General features: G+C 36.1%; 2 protein-coding genes across 33 annotated transcripts in view; one reads left to right on the top strand and one right to left on the bottom strand.

Moving 5' to 3' along the window:
• Positions 1 to 12163, bottom strand: part of DPP10 (dipeptidyl peptidase like 10) — a 1281550-nt gene that overhangs the window by 941193 nt on the left and 328194 nt on the right. The window lies entirely within an intron of this gene.
• LOC144291725 (uncharacterized) overlaps positions 1 to 12163 on the top strand; it is a 96632-nt gene that overhangs the window by 1505 nt on the left and 82964 nt on the right. For 14 of the 31 annotated variants that reach the window (XR_013359153.1, XR_013359161.1, XR_013359146.1 and 11 more), the window contains exon 2: positions 823 to 925. The exons of 2 other annotated variants lie outside the window; for them this stretch is intronic. The gene's annotated coding sequence lies outside the window, so the exon portion shown is untranslated. Of the gene's footprint in view, positions 1 to 383; positions 568 to 822; positions 926 to 5284; positions 5522 to 6834; positions 6932 to 8030; positions 8063 to 12163 lie in introns of all 31 variants that reach the window. 15 more of the 31 variants (XR_013359173.1, XR_013359154.1, XR_013359149.1 and 12 more) reach the window with 9 other exon arrangements.

The following is a 12163-nucleotide window of genomic DNA, read 5'->3' on the forward strand; positions in this document are numbered from 1 at the left end:
ATCTTACTGAATTCATAGCTTTCTTTTCTTTTTTTAATTTAAATTTATGTTTATTGGTGTTCAATTTGCCAACATATAGAATAACACCCAATGCTCATCCCGTCAAGTGTCCACCTGGCCATCACCCAGTCACCCCCACTTCCTGCCCACCTCCCTTTCCACCACCCCTAGTGCATTTCCCAGAGTTAGGAGTCTTCCATGCTCTGTCTCCCTCTCTGATATCTCCCTCTCATTTTTTCTCCCTTCCCCCCTATTCCCCTTCACTACTTTTTATATTCCCCAAATGAATGAGACCATATAATGTTTGTCCTTCTCTGATTGACTTATTTCACTGAATTCACATCGTATAAGTAATATAGTTTATTTGATTATTTCATTCTCAGACATGTTCAGGATGAACATCATTATTCCCATTTTAAAGGTACTGAATCTGAAACCAGGAAATGTTCAGTAACTAATAAAAGACAAAAATATTCAACTTAATATCTTCAGATTTTGACCCTAATATTTATGCTTTACTATCACTACCTTACAAGTTTTTGGGCAGAACCTATCACCAAATCATGGGTGAGTATGAGTCCTTAAAGGGCATAGAGTTTTTTTGGGTACATCACTGGACAAAAGTTACTGTAAAATATCTTGGTACTGCAGATCAAGGCTTTCTGTTCATAATGATGTCATTATGATACAGCCAGGACATTATATTGCATTTAAAGAGATATAAAGTTGTCATTTAAATATTTGCTGCTTTGGCTTCATATTTATTACTGATTGCAGTTTTTAGATGAGGATTTAAATACTATTTTACATTTCTTTCTCAAGCTCTGTTATAATGGATTTCAGCGCAAGACATTTAGCATTTCTGAAGTGGCTGCTTCTTCCCAGACAATGCATCTAGTCAAACTCCTCTTTTGCTGCTGATGAAGTAAGTGACTTAATATTAGAGATTGAAATGGAACAATTACCAATTTCCAAAACTTCTTCTAGAAGAAATATAACTTAGAATAATATATCCAAATGCAATCCTCAAAAAAAAAATGATCTAAATAACTGCTATAGATTGAATGTGTCTCCCTGAAAAATTCATACCTACTACTCAACATGATGTTATTTGAAGGTGGGACCTTTGGGAGGTGGTTATTATGTTGTGAGAGTGGAGCCCTCATCACTAGGATTAGTGCCCTTATGAAATAGTACCCAGGGTTCCTTTTCCCCTTCTCTGCATGAGGACATGGTCAGAAAATGGGCAGTTATCTATGATCCAGGAAGTGGGCCCTCACCAGACACAAAGCTGCTCATACTTTGAGTGTGGACTTCCCAGAACTGTGAGAAATAAATATTTGTTGTTTAAGTCACCTGGTCTATGATATATTTGTCATACAGCCTGAACAGACTAAGACAGAAATTAGTACCACGAAGTGGAATGTTGCTGTAACAAATGTCTAAAAGTGTGGAAGCTGCTTTGGAATCAGATAATGGATAGAAGCTGGTGGCACTTGAGGTGCATTCTAGAAAAAGTCTACATTGTTGTGAAGGGACCTTCAAAGGTGATTCTGGAGAGAGTTCAGAAGGAAAAGAGAAGAAATGTAAAGAAAGCTTCCATCTTCTTAAAGAATACCTCCATAATCATGAACAAAATATTTGTAGAAATATTAGATGGTAATAGCCATTGATGGTAAGAGCCAATAGATGGTAAGAGCCATTGTGACAAGGTCTCAGAGAGAAAGGAAGAATATATTAGAAATGGAGGTGAAGCAATCCTTGTTACAAAGTGGCAAAGAACTTGGTTGAATTGTATTTGTGTTCTAGTGTTTTATAGCAGGTAGAACTTTCACTGAAATTAGTTATTTAGCTGGAGAAATTGCTAAGCAAAATCTTGAAATAGAGTCTTGGCTCCTGATTGCTTATATAATACTAGAAAAGAGAAAAGACTTAAAGTCGGAATTGTTAAGCAAAAAGGAAGCAGGACTTAAAGATTTGGAAAATTCTTAGCCCATCCACATTGTAAAAAGTGAGAACACTCAGGGTCTGGCCAGGAGACCATTAGATAAGGAGATTAGTGTGGACAAACCTTCTCAGTAGAGGCTAGGAATTATTCTTCAAGATAATGGAAGAATGACCCTACAGGTAATTCAGAGATCATCAGGGCTGCCACACACATCTACCTGGAGTGCACAAGCCCCAGGGGTATGACTGCCTCCACCTAAGTTTTAAAGGACAGCTGCAGTGCTGTGACCTCAAACCAGAAAGTCACAAGTGCAGGATACCAGCCCCACAGAACCTCGAGGCCCAAGGCAGAATGCTGCATGAAGTCCCAGAGGTTTTAGCTGTGAACCTGAGAAATCAAGCAAGTTACGTATTTCCAAAATATGATGGGGGAGGGGCAGGCATAGGCTACTAACCCAAAAAGAGAAGAAAAAAAAAAAAAAAGATGCACACATCTTTGTAGAGAGACACATTCAATCTATAGCAGTTATTTAGATCATCTTTTTTTTTTTTTGAGGATTGCATTTGGATCTATTATTCTAAGTTACATTTCTTCTAGAAAAAGTTTTGGAAATTGGTAATTTTTCCATTTCAATCTCTGATATTAAGTCACTTACTTCATCAGCAGCAAGAGAGGAGTTTGACTAGATGCACTGTTTGGTAAGAAGCACATCCCCTACCAAGTTGGGGGATGAGGTTGTCACCCCAGTGGGTCTGCAATTCAGAGTAGCAAGCCAGAAAGGATTACTCTAGAACCTTAAATTTTGCTCACTCTTAAGTTTTGAACTTACCTAGGACCCGCAACTCCTCTCAATTTTCCTTTTTTTTTTTTTTCTCCTTTTGGGCTAGTATCCTATGCCTGCCCCTCTCCCATCATATTTTGGAAATACATAACTTGCTTGATTTCTCAGGTTCACAACTAGAGAACAATTTGTCTCAGAATAAATTGTACCTTGAATGTCACCCGTATCTGATTTTTTTTCTTTTTTTTCTATATCTGATTTCGATGATACTTTAGATTAGATGAGCCTTTGGAAATAGATTTGATTTTTTGGTCTTTTCCTCTTTGATATATTAAGAAGAATTTCAAGAAATAGATGAGAATATGGTCATCAGAAACAATAAAATTTACTCACTCTTAGTATATACCGTTTGTTTCTGAAGAACATCTTAACATACATATAAACATACATACATACATACATACATAAAGCCCTCATCAACCATTTTTCATCCTATGAGAGCAACTACAGTATATATGCTATACATTTTATAAAGTATTTTCACATATAATATTTAATCTTTGTAAAATTCTTCTTAAATTTGTATGAAAACTGATTCTCAAATAGAATTTTTATCTACCACAATGTCTTCTATAATTATCACTCTATATACTCTCTGAACATTTAAAATCCTTTTTCAAAACCCACAGAGCCCATAGAGGTTTCTCTACTCACTTAATTTTCTACTAATTATTCTTATATTTTTCACTAACTTTATTTGACTTAAATCATTAAGAACTTGGATGTAGTACTTTAGATCTGTTCTAACCATTTGCTTTATTATCCAACAAACATTTCTGAACATCTTCCTGTTTGCCATAATGAGCAAGACCTAGGAAATATGGTTATTGCTATGTGGTAAACTGAAACTCTAGAAAACAACAATGACAAAAATGGTTCTAACTTGTAGTATTTGCCAATTTGTGTGGTGTAACTACTCCCACTACAGATTATTTCAAGCAAATGGATCACAAAATTCTTATGAACACTCAGTTTTCCTGTGCTTATACATGCCAATTCCATCATATCCCTGGCAATGTTAATTCAGATTCAGTGCCAGCTTCCAAGCTGCTTATGGCATGGTAAGGAAGACAGGCATTCAATTTTTAAGAAATATATAATGTTGGGGAACAGCTGATATAATCAAAATATGTACTAGAAACAGAGACGTCATAAAGGAAAGAATAATAAAATATTTGGGGAATAAAGGTCAGAGAAGTTTTCTTTCACCAGTACTTGAAACTCTGCAACCTTGAGGATGAGTGTGAGTCTTTTCCTTCTTTGAGCAGCAAAAGTCATTCATGAGAGACAGAAAGAGAGGGAGAGAGAGAGAGAGAGGCAAAGACACAGGCAGAGGGAGAAGCAGGCTGCCCTGTTTGTGTCTTAATTGTTGTCTAGTTGTTCACTCAGTTAAATAAACTCCATGACAACTAAGATATATGTGCACCTAATTTTTTCCTCTGAAACTTTGTTTCTTTATCTATATGTATAGCTTTACCTAAAATCAGTATGTCTTCACATCATGTCTTCAAAACCCATCTCATTTGTGAGCTCTTCTGGGAAGATATTGCCAACCCCTTCCCCCACTCCCATTCTCTCCAGCTTTGTGTGCCTTTCACAGTGAACCTTCTCTCCTTCAGGGTAGTTCTCATGTGTCTCTCTATATGTATTACCAAGAATATGAATTTATTTATTTAGATATCTCTGTCAATTGAAATGATAGTTCCTTGAGATCTAGGACAGCTTCTTATTTTTATTGCCAAAGCCTAGAACAGTGTATGATCTATTGGAGGCACCCAGTATTTATGAATTGTATTGAACTCATGATAGGTGTTTAGATTGTAATTCAAATGGTTAAACAAAGAGTGCTTTTAATTGTTGGAAATGTGAATATTCTCTGTTTTCTGGCTTCACCTCTTTAATTACTGATGCCATATACTCAGAGGTAATGAGTTCTAAGACTCCATGCTAACATTGCTTAGAGAATGAAAATTTACGAGGCTCCTCCAGCCTGCTAGAATATTCCTTCGGGCTGAAATCCACTCACGTTAAGCTCAGCTCAAGCAAGATTATAGGGAAGCTGATAAGAATAAGGGAGAATTTCCATAATGCCCAGAAGTGGGATAGAAATGCTGATCCTTGAATTTCTGTGTATGGCTTTAGGACATTTCTAAACTTGTCATCAATATGAGTCTACCCCCTACCAGCTACAGAAATCAGAAACTCCCGTTTAAAAATCAGTGAATTTCAGGGCTTGAAGGGATTTTTGGATATCTACATTGGCACATCTCAACTTGAGCGATATACTGGTTTGAATTTTAGAGGTAGATTCTTCTGGTATGTGCCAATTACTACTAATCTTTCCTTGGACATTTCATTACATGTATAAAATTGGGTTAATAATAGTAAGTAAATTAAAGAGTTAGTATCAGTACTAAATAAGATGATGCATACATAGTATCTGCCCTCTAGTTGTATCTCTATCTAACCTCCTATCATATCATTGTCAATTCTAGAGTCAAGGGTGAGGATCATGACCCAGACTGGATGAGTTCAAATTCCATCTCTACTATTTACTGGTTGTATCAACTTAAGTAAATCACTTACCTCTCTCTGGTAGTTCAGATTTCTCATCCCTAAAATGGGAATAATATTAATAACTACTACAAATGATTGCTGAAAGAATTAAATGATACAAGGAGTTTAAGACAGGCTCTGGCCCATAATGAATAGAAGATGAAGTTGAGATATAGGTTAGTGTCAGATCAAAGAAATTGCATGCTTTAGGATAAGCAATTAACTCTTATAGGTCTCCTCCTATATTTTAAACAAATTCTTGCAAAGCCCTGGCCCACTGATGTTAGTCACTACTGTTTACTCATTAGCAGCCCATCAATGAACATCCCAATGCATTTATAGAGCATATACCATCGTTTGCAATCATGATATAGTAATTTCTGCCTCACAGTTAACTTCAACATTTTTGTAGAAGTTTCTTTAATTCTTTAGTAAAAATTTCAAGCTAGTGTTAGGATATAGATTTTTTTTTCCTTAAAATAAAATTATTTGACTCCAGCAGAGTCACCCAAAACTTCCTGTCTCTTTATTCTATTTCTTTCTCTAGTAGCCAAGTGTTCCTTATTATTTTTTTTCTCTTCAGAAGTTCAAGTATGGTACACTTATCAAACATAGTAATAAAAAACAAAGCCTCGGGGTCCCACTTACTTTTATGCATAGGTTGGTTATAGAATGCAGTACATGAAGAACATTTGCTTGCCTAAAAACTGTTCAGGCTCACATAGGAGTGCCAATTTCACCATACGTGACTTTTGATCATTTCAAACTATGAACTTCTTGAGGACAGAAATTCTTCGTAATCATCCCTGGGTACAGATTAAGAGCCATTAGTGGGGATGTTGAATGAATAAATACAAATAAATATAAACACTTGATACTTCTTAGCCATTGGGTTACTGATATTCACTTTATGATTATTTGTGTGTGTGTGTGTGTGTGTGTGTGTGTGTGTGTGTGTGTGGTGGCAGATGACTAAGGAAAAAGCAATAAAATATAGAGATTTTATCTATGTGGATCACTCCATGAGTTGATTGTATATGGATTTCAGAATGTTTTTGGATCTAGGCTTTTGTAGTGATTTTCAAGGGACTTTAGTAAGTTCAGATTCCTAGAATCAGATCACGCATCTGCATTGCTTCTTTATAGAAATGCAAAGACCTAAGAAATGTGCTAAGAATGAAAATGCTTGCTTTGGTTTCCAATTATACCTTGCAAGATAAAGGACATTAATTTAAGACTTGTTATGCTTAGCTCCTTTGGGGAAAGGGTGTGGAAAGAACTAATGTTTATTGATCCTGCATTATGTGTGAAACTCATTACATATGTTCATTTAAAAAAATCAGGTTTGTTGAGTTATTTCACTAATTTACATAAAGTGAAAGTTCATGATGAGGTTTGATAAATGTGTACAGCTATATAACTGCCACAACAATTGAGTTGGACAACAAGTATATATCACCCCTCAAATTTTCTTTGTGCCCCTTTCTAGCTGACCTCCTATCTACTTCCAATCACTGGCAACGATCCATCTGTTTTGTACCTGAAGTTTTGCCTTTTCAGTGATGTCACACAAAAGAAATCATATAGTATGTAGCCTTTTTGTCTGGCTTTTTGTGAACCATATGTTCTAATTTAATTATTACTAATACTCATGAGATATGTGTTGTTATTCTTTTTTTATGGAAAGGAAAATGAAGGCTTAGAGAGTTTAAGTGACTTGCTCTCTCTAAGCTAGATTTTGATCTCATATATAAAGAAGTTGATACTTTTGGGATAATACTAGGCAAAATTCATTAGTTAGGTATCTGCTCATATTTAGTAAATACTGACATGTTGGGGCATACATAGAAAGACCATTGGGTCAGAACCACTTGGTGCTAGCATCTTAACATCTAGCTCAACAGATGCTCAAGAAAACTCTTAAGGAAAATTAGCAATTGGCCACCGTGAGATCACCCTAACACTCTGGTCCACCATGCTTGTTAAAATGAGATTGCGTCAACAATGCTTGCTTCCCCTGAAAACAAGGCATAAGATGAAAACTTTAAAAATGCACATTGAGATAGGGAATATGAACCCACACGGTAGAATATTTATAGAAAAAACTCCCATACTGTGAATAAGGATGTCATAATTGTTTATCAGTCATGATATAGGTATCCCCACTGTTATGATAAAGCCTAAGTGAAATATATGTTTTATTTTTCATTTAAAGGAAAATAGAATAAATGAGACAAAGATTTGGGGCAACATGTTATAAAAAATAATTTTATGTTCTTCTGCTCCAAAAGATGATTTCATATCCCAACAAAGAATATTAGAGTAATCCTGATATAATGCCAGAGTTAGGGAAAAAATAATTCTACCTGGAGAGATCATTTAGACTCCAGAACAAAGAGCTTTCTTTAATAGTCAATCTTACTTGATACCTATACTTGACCCGACTATACTGGCCTGAGTATGAAGGGTGTTATAAGAGGCAATCTGCTTCCTTGGGAAAAAAAAAAAAACACACAAGTATTTATATGTGCTTCCTACATGTTCAGACCATGGGACTTACATATTTTTAAAAGTTGGAAATGTTTAATATTTTATTAGCCTTAAATCAGATTAAGCATGACTACGGAAAAATATGTAATTCTTGGAAGTGTCCTATGGATAAAATTTGCATTCTATGTTTTCTAGTTCAACTTAGGAGGTCAAGTGGCATCGAACAAGTGAGTTTCCCCATGTGCTAGGACCCAGTCTCCTTTCCTCTATTGACATATAAAAGCTATTACTAAAGATAAAAGGAGATCCTTTCAGAAATATTGCTCCTTTTTTGTATCCAAGATATTATCTTCACAAAATCTATCACATTCTTTTAAGAAGAAGCCATACACTGACTTCATCTTTCTCAAGTGACTTATTCTTATGAGGATGGACTCTCTCTGGTAACTCTGGCTGCTGGTCGATGATTAGCCAGATAGGCAAAACACTGAGGATTATTCAGGTGATGTGGCTGTGAGGAAGCAGTCCAGGTGAGGAAGGACTGACTTCTGAGAAAGTCTGGTGCCTGTCTGAGCATTAGCAGGTATTGACCACAATGCACACCACTACAATTGGACCAATGTCCTACGCAACCATAAACTTCCCGGAAACAAGTGCAGGATGTAACAAATTGTCAGCTTCCTCGTGGTTATTACATGAGATGTGTAGAGCCAGTTCTCTGACAAAAAGCTCAAGAGTTCAATTATCCTTAGTTATTTCTGCCCACAGAATTTTTTCTCAACATATTCTAAATGAATTAGCTCTGAAGAATGGCACTTACCAGCCATAATCACAACATAGTGGGTAAGTGTTTAGGCTACTACATAAATTAAACATAACATTGATATCCAAAGTTCTCTAGGATATCTGACACTAAAACATCTTCTCTTATTGCATTCATTTTTTTTCATTTGATTTTGTAACTATTTCTTGTGAAAGGCTATCAAGAAGACAAAGCAGAGACAGACTTTTTTTTTCAGAATTTTTGAATATGTGTGTAGTTCTTGGAAATCCTGATTATTCTTTGTGGAGAAATGACCTGCAGATGAAATAAAAACAGCAAAATGGCTGTAAGCAGGACCTGGATTATAAAAGAAATCCAGAGCTGAAGAATGGCATTGCTATTCAAGGCCAAAGTCATACTTTATATAGAAGATTTTTCTATCTTTTATAGTCCATGTGCTCTCTCTCTCTTCCAATTACATAAACTTGCAAATATTGTGTCTTCCTCTAATATTTATTTGCTATTTAATATAAATTAAACTCCCTCAGGTATGATTGCTAAAGCAAGGGGAAAAGCATATTTTTGGTTGTAAAATAAACTACTATTTTTCTTTTGCGAAAGTTTGATCAATTCATACTCTTACCACTGCTATGGGAGTATAGTTTCTCATGTCTCTCTCATGTTCCATGCAGTTGAATCATTACTAGTAGCATGTATATAGCTTCTTATGTGAATATAAAAATTAATATCATCCCTAAAAGTAAATGCAAATAATAATATAATAGTATTGTTGGGATTTTTTTCCTTCTGTAATATAAATTCCCCCTTTTTTCCATGATGGTGCCCCATGGCCAACTATCACTTAATCACTGCACTAAAGTCACACTCTGTCCCTCTTCTCCTCCTCACTCACTGTTCTCCCAGGGAAAGAGGAATGATTCTCCTCTGATTTGCTGGCTTTGAAGGAAGGAATGTTGCTCATGTTGGAAAGGATTATAATTTTCCACTATTGCCTATAACGAGATGTGGTTGTTGTTTTGGTCTAATTCAAGGGCAGAATGGGCTAACTCCTTTGTCCAAAGATCTAAAGTCTATTTTCCTTTTTTTTTTTTTTTTTTTTTAAGATTTTATTCATTTATTCATGAGAGACAGAGAGAGAGAGAAAGAGAGGCAGAGACACAGGCAGAAGGCAGGCCCCATCATGGAGCCTGACATGGGACTTGATCCCGGAATTCCAGGATCACACCCTGGGGCGAAGGCAGGCGCCAAACCGCTGAGCCACCCAGGGATCCCTTAAAGTCTATTTTCCAATCAGCTCATTACAATAGCAGTGACATTTTAATTTTAATGTGTCTCTCTTTTCTAGTCTTTTAAGTCAATAGAAAGTTGGAAGATCAAGAGAAGTTTGCGAGTTGCCTTAACTCTGTGTGTGTGTGCTCATGTATACATATGTATATGTTTCCATGTGAGGAACCACATTCTTTTACATGGGCATTTATATTTCTGTTTGTAATTATCCAAATGGATCACAGTCTAGTAATAAGAACATGGGTGAGCTACTGAAAATTATCCGTGACTTAAAATTTTACCCAAGTTCTGTTCATAGGATCCTAACAGTAATACTACTTTTCTCTGACTGCCAAAGCATCAAAACAGTTTAGCAATTCTGTTGATCTTGCTTCCTCATGCACACTATCTTATTTGCATCTTGATCCAATATTAGTTTTCCTGCTTAATAGATAAGGCTTTTTTTCAATATCACTCTATTATTGGCATGCTAAGAATCTGTCTCTGGGAGGGAGGGAGGGAGGGAGGGAGGGAGGGAGGAGAGAGAGAGAGAGAGAGAATGCCAAATTGACAGAGTGTTAGAAAATTTCCTGGTGTAAATTCTCCTAACAGAGTTGCTTTCAAATTGTCAACAGTTTAAAAATAAGCTCACAGAATTCCTAAGTATGTAACAAGCAGCACCTCACTGCAAAACAAGCACTAATGCAACCCAAGTTTTCAGATTCAGACTCCTGAATTTTATTCTGTTACACTTTTTCCCTCTTCATATGTTCCTCTCTCTAGTTTAATTTACTCTAAGTCTTCAAAATCAGATTTCTTAATTCTGTCCTTTGGATTTCTCCCTCTCAATCCATTCTCTAGGTGACGAGCAAAGAGCTATAACATGGGACTCTGATTTGGTCTTGCTCTTGATGCATTCAAGTATGTCAGAGACTTCCTGTTACCCTTATGAAAAAAATGAAATTCTTAATACCAATGATCTGATTCAAATACAGTGAACTTTTTTTCAAATACCAAAATGTATCACGATCTTGCCTTTTTTGGAGTCCTTCATTATCCTATGCCCTTTAAATTAGACCTCCTGTTTCTTCCAGATCTTTCTGTGGTAGGTGGAAGAGTAGCTCCCAAGGAGGTCTGCATACTAAGTCCTCAAAAATGTGTTATGTTGGAAAAGAGTCTTTGTAGATGTGATTAAGGTGAGGAATCTTCAGATAGGGAAAGTATCCCAGATTATCCAGATGGGTCTAGTCTAATAACATGAAGTGTTACAATTACAGAAGCTTTCCTGGTCCTGTCAGAGAAACATGATTTGAAAGGACTCAAACATCTGCCTTTGTTGTTGGAAGAAAAGGCCAAGAGCCCAACAGTGCAGCGGCTCCTGGAAGGCAGGAGTGGTTCTCACTTTATAGCCAGCAGGATAATGGAACATGGGCCCAAAAAGCTGCAAGGAACTGAATTGTCAACACTAAAAAGCAGGACATGAATTCTTCCCCTTGAGCCTTTAGAATATAACACAGCCCTACTGATAGCTTGATTTTAGCCCAGTGACTTCTGATCTCTGAAACTACAAGATAATAGATTCGTGTTGCTTAAGCTGCCAAGTTTGTGGTGATTTTATATGGCAGTAAGAGAAGACTAATGCAGGCCAGTTCATCAGATGCCAAGAATCAGCTCTGGACAGTTCATATAATGCCCATCCTATTCAAATTCAACCCATTCTACAGGCTCTAGTCTCCAAGCTATCTTTTCCCTTTACCCTAAAGTGATGTTACTCCTTTCTCAATTTGTTATCTGTCACTCACATAAGCAATACTTTGATGATTAAAAATGTTTCCCAAGGACAACTTAAAGATTAAAGAAACACTGTGCTATTGATACTTCTTTATTTTGTATTTTTTCAGTGTTTTGTATTCCTGATTCATCCTTATGATGTGAATCATTTTCTCTCCTTATTCTATTCTTTTAGCAGGTGTTATGGACTGAATTTTTATGTTCCCTCCATAAATCATATGTTGAAGTCCTAACCTCCAATGTGATTGTATTTGGAGATGGGGCTTTTGGGAAGCAGTTAGGGTTAGATGAGGTCATAAAGTCATAAGGGTGTCACTTGTCTGGGCCACCAGTTAGACTTATGTTAGACCAATTCATCCATCATCCAAGTCTTTTAACATTACTTTCATATTCTTTATCTTCTTTTTTGTTTATTTTCTTCCAGTCTTTTAGTTTTTCAGTTTACAAAATTATTTTAGTTGTTTTTATCTCATCCATGGAAGTTTTT

This window comes from Canis aureus, chromosome 20 (assembly GCF_053574225.1).
Source record: "Canis aureus isolate CA01 chromosome 20, VMU_Caureus_v.1.0, whole genome shotgun sequence".
Taxonomy (NCBI): Eukaryota; Metazoa; Chordata; class Mammalia; order Carnivora; family Canidae; genus Canis; species Canis aureus.